The sequence below is a fragment of the Microtus pennsylvanicus genome, chromosome 15 (assembly GCF_037038515.1).
Source record: "Microtus pennsylvanicus isolate mMicPen1 chromosome 15, mMicPen1.hap1, whole genome shotgun sequence".
NCBI lineage: Eukaryota > Metazoa > Chordata > Mammalia > Rodentia > Cricetidae > Microtus > Microtus pennsylvanicus.
The window spans coordinates 10,204,498-10,217,914 of record NC_134593.1 but is presented as its reverse complement, the minus strand read 5'-3'; positions in this window follow the sequence as shown (position 1 = coordinate 10,217,914).

Sequence of the window (13,417 nt, the reverse complement as noted above, 5' to 3'; positions counted from 1 at the left end):
ACCCGACGACTATCAGCGGTGTCCCCAAACAAGATCATTCAGAGACAAGGGAGGAATCTGTCAGAACTGAACAAAGCCCCGATAGGTATGGTTGTGTGTGCATGGAGCCCAGCACCAGGGAGCTGAAACAGGAGGACCAAGAGTTTGAGATCAAAGGTCATTTTATCAAGACTCTCTCAAAGCCAACAACAAAAATGGAAACACTTGGACTAGACTACCAAAAATAATCGAAGCCAAAAACCCAAAGATATATGGTTCTCACAACGCTAAAATTCATTCTTAGTAGTCTGTATTTGTGGGGCTATTTAGCAGGAAAGATGACTCCCTGGAGGGTTGATTTAACTGCATATCCTTGGGCTTTGGGTCCCTCTTGTATTCTCTTTTATAATGGTGCTTCTACGTTTAGGCTTAAACATCTGGCCCTCTTCATGTGTTCGCTTCTGCCATTCCAGCCTGTCTCCTCATTGGCACTATTCTCACTGGGCCAGGGAACCTATAAGCCAGATTAGCTAACAGCCACATTTCTTTAAGATTGAGGAATGCTCGACTCCAATGGGGAAACTGCCACAGACAGAGGAAAGTTGTTTTTGCAAAAAAAAAAAAAAAAAAAAAAAAACCCACATTGACTCCTTACTTGGGGGCAACAGAACAATTAAAGGCAGGACAAGAACCTGTCTTCTTTATTCTATCACCTGCTGACCTGTGTGGGGGTGGGGCGGGTGGGGTCAATGTGATAATCATATAAGGAGTGTTTGCCAAATCTATCCTGTGCCCCTCCAAGGCTGCAATAAGTCTTGTCTCAAATCTACAGACTCCTTGGATGCCAGGAAGAACAAAATGCACCAGGAAATATCACCCCTCACCCCAGATGAGGGTTATCCAAGAGGGTAGATGCAACCATCTCCAGAGAACCCCTTGTCCCCTCCAACAGCAAAGTTCTCTGACCACCTTGTAAGACCAGAACAGGAAGAACATAATTATGCTCAATTATGCACACCTCCTAGATTGAATTTTAATCTACTTAAACCAGAAGCTCAAATTCATACCCAAAATATAGAATTTGGTCAACAGAGTCTTTCATCTGCTCCTCTTCTGAATGTGATCACATTGAACAAATCTTTAAAATAAAATAAAAAGATTCTAAAAAAAAAAAAGTCACTTGTTTGAGGGTAGACCTCAGGCGAAGAGGAAGCAAGCCATTTCCACTCTCTCTGAGGCCTCACTCGTCAGTGTGGACCTGCAGCTCAGCAGCACAGCACTCCCCAGATGCTTGTTAGAAGTGCAGGAGTCCAGCCCTGTGGGAGCCTAGCCAATGCACATCTGGATTTTAAAAGACCCACAGGTGATAAATACACACCTGTAATTCACGGACACCGATGCAGAAGTCCAAGGCGACTCTGCAACCAGGGAGGATCCGGAGTTGGCTTGCTTTGCTCCGGTCCAGTCATTGGTGAAAGCTCCGGTTTAATGTTGTCAGGATGTATCCACCTCTGCACTGAGGCCTGGTATTTTGATTGCCCATTTAACAACAAAAGCAGGATTTCTTTTCCCCCTAATGAATTGCTTTACTGAACTTCCTATACGCAGCCCATCTATTCTCCCTGGCTGTACGTGTTTTTGTGTGTGGAAAAAGGCAGGGTTTAAATGTCAGAAAGAGGGGATCAGGTTCCCACTCCTCTTGCCAACCACGGGCACATTTACTAGTCTCTTCCCTCCATTAAACGTTAAGTGATGTTTATGAAGCGTCCACATGGACCTGGAGCTTTCCTCGGTGCCTGGGGTTGCCAGGTGGCCAACAGAAATGGCATTAGCCTCTGCTTGAACTTTCTACTCTGGTGTTCTTAGAGGCCCTGCAGGAACATACACAGACCCAAGAAGGGGAAGAGAGGTAACCCACGAGAGTTGCCCCTGGTTCTTCATTGTGGGAGCCAAGGAACTGACTGCTATCACCTGATTTTATCTTATCTCAAACCACACCCCCATTGGTTCTGTCCAGCCTCTATCTTCAACATCTCCGGCCAGCTCCCTCTCTGAGAGCATCTCTTCTGTCCAGAGGAGGTGTGACAAGCCATCAAGAACTACAATAGGTATTAAACAGACCAACTTTCCCTGTTATAATACTATAGAGAGTGGCCAGACTCATCAATTCAGTACTAGGGTACATAATTTTTACAGGGAAAAAGTATATTTTGTAGCAGATCTGGCCTGAGAAAGTCCAGATTAAAAGTAATGGCAAACTAGGTAAGTATTAAAGGTGGACTGCTCATTCTGGTACACGAGGAAAGAAGGGGTTGAGTGAGCCCCTTTGGATGGGAACTGTATTCTCCTCACATTTCCAAATCTGTGAGCAACTGTTAAGTAAACGAAGGGAAGATAATTACTTTCCTATCATCACCAGGAACTGAGATCCATTCAAACATCCTCCTACTTCACAGGCACTATTAGCAGCCCAAGTTTCTACCCCAGGGAAAAAGCAGAGAGAGCCCTTCACAGAAAGCCATCTGCAGGGGAGGCAGGAAAGAGGAGGAGGAAGAGGAAGTGTGTGCACCGGACTCCTGCCCTCCTCGCCTGCTCACAGGCCAGGGATGAATCGGATGCCGTGTGAACGAGATTTGCAGGTGTGAGGGGGAGGCTGCCCGGGGCAAGCCCTGGGAATGGGAATGAGGGGAGCAGAGACGTTCTGGGGTAGAAACGGGAGCAAAGGTTGTGCTTGAGTGAACAAAAAGTACGACAGATGCCTCCTCCTGAGGGAAGGCGGCTGGGCCATTCATTCCTCACAGAGATTTAGAGTCCCAGCTATCACAGCCCACCGCTGTCATCAGGAGAGGATGAGACAGCACCGGAGACAGCCTCCCCAGACAGGAGGTTCAGAAGCATCTGATGTCTTGGAACAACAGCCAAGCCCACTGGGGCAGCTCAAGGAAGGCAGAAGTCTTATTAAGCCAACCATTATGAAACCAAATGAATGAATATACCAATGACACAGGGCTGCCACGCGGTAGTGACTCTGGGAATGAATGAATGAATGAATGAATGAATGAATGAATGAATGAATGAGGGCTGATTTAAGCTGCAGAAGCAAAACAATTTGGTCCAAGAACTTGTATCTACCCATTTATGGGTTCATTGTATATATAAATGCTAAGTGCTCATTTATGCTTTCTGCCACACAGTTTCAAACTCAACAGAAAAAGGCAGGCAAGAGAGTACATCTATAAAAGAAAGAAAGAAAGTAACTAACTTATAACCAATAACAAGTGTGAGAGAGAAACTAAAATGTAGCAGGAGAATGGATGAGTGGAGAAGTTGGAAAAAGGGAGATGGGAAAGACAGCTGAGTCAGCAAAGTGCGATTCCCACAAGCAGGAGGACCTGAGATGAATGCCCAGAATCCACAGGGAAAGCAGTGTTTGGTGCTGTGCTCTCACAGACCCCGTCCTGGAGAGGTAGAGACAAGTAGATCTCCAAAGATCATGACCAGACAACCTGAGCAGCAAGGCCCAGGACAGTGCCAAAGAACAAGGTGGCTAACTCCCGGGGACAGCACCAGAGGTTGAATTCTGGCTTACACACACACACACACACACACACACACACACACACACACACACATGTACACACACAAATACAGAGGTGCACATACACATACACACAGAGAGAGCAGAGAGAGACATAGAGAGATAAATACATACACAGAGACAGAGAGAGAGAGAGATAAATATACAGAGAGAGAGAGTCACCAAAGAGAAAAGAGTATTTAGGTTCTTTGCCAAAAACTCCATCAGAATGACTTAACTCTGCCACTGCAGTTTGAGTGCAACTGTGGTCCATATAAAAGAGAATGAGCTTGGCTGCATGCCCAAATCAAGCTTTGCTTATGGACCCTAAAATTTGGATTTCCTATTTTACTTATGCTTCATGAAGTACTATCCTTTCGAATTTTTTTGACCATTTAAAACTATAGTTGGACACTTTTATGTACCTGTCATTCAGCACTTAGAAAGATCATGAGTTTAAGGCCAACCTGGGCTACATGGAGAGTTCTAGGCCAGCCTGGACTACAGGATGAGACTTAGTCTCAAAAAAATATCCCCACCAAAAACTTTAAATAAAAAATCAATATAAATGATAAAGACCGTTCTTATTTCCTGGGCCACACAATTAAACAGGTGAATATTCATTCAGAATTGGTCTGCCCATCATAGTTTGTTGACCCCTGAAATAAACACAAGGAAGAAAAGGTCTTTTCTCCCAGGAAAGAGGCCTGTGGGCTCAGACTGGAATGAGAGTACGGAATCATCTATGCAAAGAGAAAAGGAGTGAAGAAGACTCGGGTCCCTGGAAGGCTTGAAGAAGGAATGAACTGGATGCACTCAAAGGTCGTGGGGATGGACAGGGTGTTTCACAGCGAGCTCAGTATAGAACAAAAACAGCCTAAGGTGTGTGCTTCCAGGGTCAGCACTGAGCAACAGCAGTCTATTGGAGACACACTCCAGCGCCACCTCCAGGGCAGCCGCAGTACAGGGCTGTTGAGTAGGTGCAAGCGGAAATGAGTCTTTAATTTGCTGTTCCGTTCGCCATTGCTAGAAGATGGAAACATGAATGCAGACCATCTGCATTCACTAACGGGTGAGAGGCTTTCTGCCTGAGGCCTCCCACCATGGTTTCTGATACATAAGCAGGTCTTTGGGGAAAACTCATTTGGACTTTTAGGTCTGGTTTCTGTGGATGTCTTTGCTGTTCAAGGTTAGTCATTCTTAGACGTCGGGTAACAGGGTGTGAAAAGCGTGGCAGAAGCAGCTCCCAGCATGAGACAAGACTGTATATGCTTTTGAAAGTGTGGCTGCTTTCGGCTTCACAGCTTTTGCAGTCATTAGTTTACTCATGACAGAATCTTGTTATACAGCCGAGGCTGGCCCAGAACTCATGATCCTTCGGCCTCAGCCTCTCAAGTGCTGGGATTACAGGGGTGTGCTCTAGGGCTTACAGGTTTTAAGCGTTCTGGATAAACTGCTGCCTCGATTCTAACAGCAATGGTCGTGTTGAAGCTTCCATGTGGATACTATCATCTGCTCTCATTAAATCTAAATTTTCAGAGGTCTTCTGATCCTCGCTGTTCAAAAGGAAATGACCATTTCCCCATCAGCCACACACCATGATAACTGGAAATGTCATTAAAAACTAGAAACCCCTGCCGCCATCCCTCCTCCGTGCTCTAGATCACTGAGCAAGAAAAGGGTGAAGGAGGAACACATCCAGGGCTGGGGACAAGATGTCATCGTTGTGAATTGCTGCTTTGACCCTTTGGTTTCTGGCCCCTACAGCCCTTGGTTTCTGCTCTTGGAGAAGAGACCCTCCCTCTATAGTTTCCTTTTTACATGTGGATTTTTACTTTGTCAATTAGTATTGCTTGCACTGAATACATCCTCCACCCTCCATCTCCCCAACTGAGGGGCAAAGCAACTCAGCAATTCTCAAGTCCTGGCAGTATCAGAAATGCAGCTGCTATCAATTACCAGCCCCCACCCCACTTCTCACCAGCCTCAGTTTTAAAATGGCTAACTTATTTTTTTTCCCCTCATCTTGTAAAAACACACACACACCAGCACACATGTGTTCTCGGGCTGAAATCGCAAGTGCCAAGGCTCAACCTGGAAAGCATATTTGTGTTTGGTGGTTCGTCCCCCAAATAGAGGCTCTGAAGGGAAATGCTGACGGGTCATTAACTAACACAGTACAAACCAGGGCCCAGGTTTTCCCACGTTCCCTCCATTCTGTTTGTCGGCAGAAGTGCCAGGCCCAGAATCAGGTTGGCGTGCACAAGCTGTGCCCCACTCTTGGAGGCAAATTGGAGGGCAAGAGGACATTCCTCCCAAGAGTGGCTCAGAACATGCAGAGTGCAGTATATTCTGGGATACTTGGAGTCAAGAGAGATCACAGAATTCTCAGACTGGAAAAGACACTGTATGGTCTAGAAGTCTGAATGCCTGTAACCTATTCATTTCCAAACTGAATTCTCCTTGCCCCAGCTATGATTACTGATTGACACAAAGAAGCAGCTGAGGGGAGATGGTTCCATAGGTCAAGTGCTTGCTGTGGCAGCGTGAGACCTGAGCACAGTCCACAGGAGCCAAGGGGCAGCGAGCACTGAGCCCAGAACTGGGAGGCAGACACGTGAAGACCCTGAGGCCTCCTAGCCGGTCAGCCTAGTCAAAATGGCAAGTTCCGGGTTCCATCAGAGATTGTGTCTCAGAAAATTAAGAGGAGAACAATAAAGGAAGACTCCCAACATCAAAATCTGGCTTTCACGTGCACATGCACTGGTGAATGCACTCACAAACACACTTGTGCACACATGCATATCACAGAGAGAGACAGAGACAGAGAGAGAGAGAGAGAGAGAGAGAGAGACAGAGAGAGAGAGAGAGAGAGAGAGAGGGAGAGAGAGAGAGAGAGAGAGAAGTAGAGGAGGAGGAGAGCTGGCACCTAGAAAGTTGAAACCATTTTCGGCCATGTCTTTATGCCTTATGGTCTTTTGTATGTGAGGAGGGTTGCACATTTGCGTGCGGGTTGATATGTGTGTAATATGGGCATGTGGGGGTACGTATGTGTTCATGTATGTGGAGATCAGAGGACAACCTTCAGTGGCATTTCTCAGGTGTCATCTACCCTTTCCTTTGAGATAGTCTCTCACTGGCTACTCATCAGGTATCCTTCGGTGGACGGCCCGTGAGCTCCAGAGGCCTCTGTCTGTCTCAGCATTTCTGGCATCACAAGCACACACCAGCTCATCTGGTCTTTCACACAGGTTCTAGGGATCGAACTCAGATTGATACCCTTGCAAAGCCAACACTCCGCTAACTGAACCATCTCTCCAGCCCTGATATTTTTCTAAAGGAACCGCAATGTGCAACTGGGTGAGAACTGACCCCAGCTCACGCTGACCCCCGCTCACGCTGACCTCTCTCAGTTCACAGGTGCGAAAAGTAAGGCAAGTAGAGATTTGTGTGCCAGTTCACACTGACCCATGCATCTGCGTGTCTGTTGCAAAAAAGATACTGAGCACATCATGTGTCAGACTACATACAAGTCAACATTCGTGATAAGGTCTAGTGAATTGCTTTTGGTCTGGATTCCAAAAACCTATGTAAAGCCTGATGCTATAGCATGATTCTCTCATCTCAATAAGAGATAGAGAAACAGAAGACTCCCCGGAGGACTGTGGGCCAGCGAGGCCAGCGAGGCCAGCATATACTGTGGTGAACAATAAAAAGAGGCAGTCTGAAACACAGTGGAAGGCTTCTGACTTCCACACAAGCACCATGGCACACATATGCCCACACTCACACAAGCAGGTGGCCACAGGAAAGGAAAAAGAAGATGTTGATATCTGGCCGTGTTCACAGACCAAATCAACCATCGTCCGCATATGGAACTTGGGTGTTTCCAAGGGAGGCCAGATTTGCAAAGCAGTGCACGGGATACCAGAACATTCCGTTCTCTACTTAAAATTCTCAGACCTTTGTAAAAGGTCAAGCATATGGCTCAGGCTGGCTTAAGATCCTCCAACCTCTATCACCGAGATTCTGGTATTGCGGTTCTGAACCTGGATCATACAATGATCACAGCCTACAATCAGCCACTCCCCAGCTAATCAAGCTCAGAAGAGGCCAGTGAAAGGACCTCAGGAAAAGACGCTCCCTGGATACAGGGGGCAGCGGGTATCTCTGACCTCCCATTCCTCTGATGGTGGCAGGTGAGGGACTTGGGGCTTTGGGAGGTGAGATGAGTGACCCGCAGCAGGGAGCCAGGGTCTGCAGCACTACACTGCTCAGCAAATCGTACCTGACTCCTTTTTTTCCCCAGAATTCAGAAGCAAAAGATTTATGTTTCTCTGGAGAGGAGGTGGTGAGAAGGTGAACACACAGAGAGCTCAGGAGCTTTGAGAATAGAGGAGGAGGCATTCCCTCAGCCTCCACTCCTCTCCTACTTGACAAAGGACAAGCCTGCCTCCCCGGGCTTCCAGCTGTCAGAGATGAGCCCTGATAAGGGCCTGGGGCCTCCTCCTTGAATCCCTTTGTTCCAGCACCCATCCCATTAGAAAAAGGTCACACATCTTTGGCCCCTTTTAATTTCAGGGGTGGAGAGGCAAGAGCTCAGTCGGGGGAACCATGCAATTATGAGCAATTACTTAAACGGCTTTCAGACAAGCGTTGGCCCTCCACCAGGAGCAGAGAGGCCGCTGTCTGGGCTTTGTAGACTGGGAAGACAGGGAGTGGGGAAGGGGGGAGCCTCCAAGCCACCCCACTGGTATTCCCTGCCACTGAGCTGGCTGACACTAACCAGCCCTGCTGCGCAGGGGAACTGTTCACTTAAAAGTCTTCGCTTTCTTGACTTATCTGCCTCTAAAGAAACAAATCTATTAGTGGCAAGGAATCCCGGCCAGGGCTCTAAGTGCTGTCCCTACAGGAAAGGGCAGAGTGGGGGCCTCTCTCCTGTCACTGCCTCCTCTGCTCCCTGGCAACAGCTCTGGATGGCCCAGGGCAGGAGTGTCTCTGGCCACTACAGATAACAAGAGCCATTACCTTCCAGATTCTTCCCTAACCTCCTCCCTCCCCTCCCTTCCGCCAAAATCCCAACCCCAATTTCTCCCTGGCAGATCAAAGGCAACCCAGGCTGTAGGAGAGCTCACTCTATCAATAAACCCTTGACAGGGGAATAAACAGACCCATGCAATAGTTCCCACCAGGTTCTCCACGCCACCCCACTCCCAGCCACCCCCTCCCCCCAAATGCTGCCCCTTTCTTTCGCTCTTGAGAAGCCTGGAGTTTTAGTGTGGAGTTAGTTAGAAATTGCTACGGCCCCTACTGGCCCCAGAACACTTTCTGGCCTTCACCTGTCAAGCCGTAGTATTTTTTTGACCTTCCAAAAATGAATTTCCTTACACTTCAACCGAGTTTGCGGTGAGCAACTAGGAAACTGCCTCGGCAAGCCGCCTCCTTTGACAATTGCATCTGTAACACCCTGTCACTGTAAGGTGGGAAGGTGCATTTCTCACTGAAGAACTCAGTGCCTTACAGAAGAAGATGGGACACTGACTCAGAAAACACAAAAGCAAATAATGCTGACAGAGGGTGTGACGGTACTGAAACTCACGAGAATACTCATTTTAAAACCCAGTCCCACTGATTCTTAGAGCACTTTTAGGCTTGTTTTTCCATTTGTTTGTTGATGGGTTGTTTGTATTGGTTTTTTGATTTTTATTTGCTTTTGAGTCAGGGTCTTAACTGTGTAGCCCAGGCTGGCCTAGAATTCACTATGTAACCAAGTCTGTACTCAACTAGAGATCTTCCTGCCTCAGACTCCTATAAACTGAGATTGCAGGCATGTGCCCAGCTTCTTTCTTTGATTTCTAAACCCTTAATCCATGAAATTGGACAGACTAACTTCCTCATGGCCCCTGGGACTCTCCGGGAAGTAACAACCTGGACTTCTTCCTTGTACACTAGGTGGTGTGCCTTTCAACTTTAGAATGTAAACTACAACGTTCGAGGTAGAATCTGGCAACTTCCTCTTTTGTGACGTGTCCAGGTTCACTGAAGCACTGTTAAGTCTGAGAACGCTTGGTGAAGATTCCTGAAACCGGCCACCCTCATACCTGATCAAATCAGAACGGACAAGGCCAACTGGCAATGCCAGCAAGTGAGGACACCGGGGACAGGCCTCGTGGTTTGTGGCGCCGTCACACTTACAGCGTGTACAGGGTGCACCAACAGTATATTAAAGCCTGGAGCAGGACCGTCTGCCCTTGTTGAGCTGTCTGTATGTTTACTCCCACCGCCCAGTTAGACTGACGGCCTCCATTTCTCCCAAGCTCCTTTGTTCTGAGACACAGAGCAAAGCACTTAACAAGTGTAATTATCTCATCTTCATGAAAGTCCCATGAAGCAGATACATTTAACAGGTGAGCTAAGTGGGTCTAAAAGAGGTTCCCCCCAAAGACACAGGGATGTATACCCGGAGAAGCTGGGGTTTGAGAGCACGCATCTAACTTTGGGGCCAGATTTTGGGATTACTCCTTCCCCATCAACCTACCGTTGCCCATTTCAGCTAAAGGCCATAGCCTATCTTTTCATACAGCTCTCCGTACAAACTTGCATACGGCCTTAGCAAGGCCATTTTCTTCTTACAGCTTAAGTGCCTCCTCTCCCTCCTTGTCCTCTTCCTTCAACAAACTAGAAACAAACACCTGTCTTAACAAAATGGCTCCCAGAGCAAATCAGTCAGGAACCTAGAAAAATAACTTGGCTGATTCCAAGTGCAAATCGTGTGTGTGTGTGTGTGTGTGTGTGTGTGTGTGTGTGTGTGTTTGTGTGTGTGTTGTGACCTTCGGGAACACATCTTTTACTTTTCCTTTCATTCCAAGTACAACATTTCAAAGCAGCTCAACATTATATACTAATACGCCTGCACCAGCAGGAGCGAGCCCTTTATTTATTCCCCTCCTCCCATCTTAGCACAGTAATTCGCACTGATCCCTGGGGAACAGGAAGCTTTTTGTTCTATTAAGGCCATGAGCAGCCACCTTTAGACTTGTGTTCAATGACTACCCTGCCAGCTCTCTCAAGTGGTTCCCTGTGAGAGCCTGGGGTCGCAGGCAGAGCCTTTAGAAGCAAGCAGTGCCTCTACACTCTCCTCTGGTCCTCCTGCCTGAGGATAGAGCCTGGCCTGGTTCTTGAGCTAAGTGGATCCGCACTGCTAGGCGGCCTTGCTCAGAACCCAGCCTCGCACTCATCAGCCAAGTGAGTTTGGAGGGTAAAGGAGATTTGGAAAAATAAAAACAAAAAAATCAAAAGGCAGTTTCTTGTCTCTGCCAAAAAAAAAAAAAACCAAATCAATTCCCTTTCTCAGTTCTGCACAACTTAGAAAAAAGGTCACGTACATAATATGCTAAGTGTGGACACACTAGAATGAAATCAAACCAACGTGGGGTTTGATTAAAGAAAACAGTGGATGGACACAGGTGTCTTAACACAAGAACTAACTTAATGAGTTCTAAGGAAAATATCTCACGGAATGTGTCTTCTTCCCATGAGACTTCTCCCGTGCCACAGGGCTCTGCTTCCCCTTACACACCTGCCCTTTACCTTATGGCTAGCCATTCTCTTCCTTTGGAGTCTAAAGGGCACAAGGTCATCCTTCAGTGGACACGCCCACCTTGGAGAACTGCGAGGATTTAGATCTTACGTATCCCCCCCTTTTCTTGACAGTTTCCCAAGCATTTGTTGCTTTTTTTAATTGTTTTTATTGAGCTATATATTTTTCTCCGCTCTCCTCCCTTCCTTTCCCCTCCCCTTCTACCCTTTCCCATGATCCCCATGCTCCCAATTTACTCAGGAGATCTTGTCTTTTTTTATTTCCCATGTAGATTAGATCCATGTATGTCTCTCTTAGGGTCCTCTTTGTTGACTAGGTTCTCTGGGATTGTGGATGGTAGGCTGATTTTTCTTTGCTTTATATCTAAAAGCCACTTATAAGAGAGTGCATATTATATTTGTCTTTCTGAGTATGGGTTACCTCACTCAATAGTATGTTTTCTAGATCCATCCATTTGCCTGCAAATTTCAAGATGTCAATTTTTTTCTGCTGTGTAGTACTCCATTGTGTAAATGTACCACATTTCCCTAATCCATTCTTTGCTCAAAGGGCATTTAGGTTGTTTCCAGGTTCTGGCTATGACAAATAATGCTGCTATAAACATAGTTGAGCACAAGTCCTTGTGGTATAATTGAGCATCTTTTGGGTAAAAGTGGTATTGCTGGGTCTTGAGGTAGGTTGTTTCCTAATTTTCTGAGAAATCGCCATACTGAAATCCAAAGCAGTTGTACCAGCTTGCACTCCCACCAGCAATGCAGAAGTGTTCCCTTTGCCCCACATCCTCTCCAGCATAAGTTGTCATCAGTGTTTTTGATTAAATCTTACCCATCCCTTAAAACCTATTAGAAGACTGGTACCCAAATGCTCCAAGACGCAGAGGTCCCAACCTGAGCACACAGTTGGCTCAGGAGGGCTCTGACCTCACTGGGATTCATACCATAGTGTGCTATTAAGGCTTAAGAGTGCCAGCCTATCTAGAAGAAGCAGACCATTGGGTGTGTGCCCTTGACAGGTGTATTTGCTCCCAATCCCTTTTCTGCTCTGCCAGGCCTTTTCACTAACTATTTTTCTTCACCACAGGCCCAGAAACAATAAAGGTAAGTAATCATAGAATGGACCCTCCAAAACCATGAGCCAAAACATGCCTCTCCTCTGTGAGCTCATTTATGTCAGGTGTCTGTCACAGGGCTAGGAGGCTAACTAAAAAGGAGGCTGGAGAGCTTTGCTGTGCCCCAGACACAGTGGTATTCTGTCTTATGTGTGTGTGCGCGCACACACATATGCGTGTGTGTGCATGCATGGCTATGTGCATGTGTGTGTGTGTGTGTATACATGTGTATGTGTGCAGTTACACATGTGGACCTCAAAGGACAACCTCAGGTGTTGATCCTCAGCTTCCACTTTGTTAGACAAAGTCTGTCTTGTTGCTTGCCCCTATTTATACCAGTGACCTTCCTATCATCTCATCCCAGTTCCCCTGCACCAGCCCAGAAATTACAATCACCTGAACTACTGCACCTAGCTGTGTGCGTAAAAACAGAAAAAGGCTTACATAATCCAATCTGTCAATCAAAACAAAGACCCACCTGCACTTACACCTTAGTAAGTGAGATTATTTCTCACGAACCCCATAAAAGCACAGTAGTCAGGTCTGGTGTCCCCTTGCTTATCTGGCCATTTGTCATGCTTGACAGCTTATTTCTTTCTGGTCTCCACTGTTGCTTTGCCTTGAATGAAATATAGTTGTGCTACTTTGAAATCTATGTGCTTCCTTATTTTATCCTTGAGTAAGACACCAAGAACCTGAAAACATGGAAAGACAATGCCATAGACTATATAATAAAACTCCTAAAAGCTGGCATGAGAAATCTTCTTTGGAGATGTTAGTCAATGTTGCCTAAGAGACATGAGACATCTGAAAAACTATAGGCATTACAGTTACCCTTGGTTGCCTCCTAGAGAGAAAAGATAAGTCCTTATTGCTAAAGACACTATGTATGTCAGACACGAGACCCAGAGGATCTGGGCTAGATCTGATATGAAAGCCTCCTGTAGTCTTCCGTGAGAACCAGCAGGCTCCATGCAAGCGTCCAAGGGAGAAAAGCAACCAACAGTCCTACCCAGCTACCAAGCCCATGAACCACAGTGACCAGCATGGCACAATAAAGTTAAGGGTGTAATGGTGTTGCTTACACTTTGGCAGTAACTAACAACTCTCTAATGGGACCAAAGGTCCACTCAACAAGAGGAAACCTAGCCAG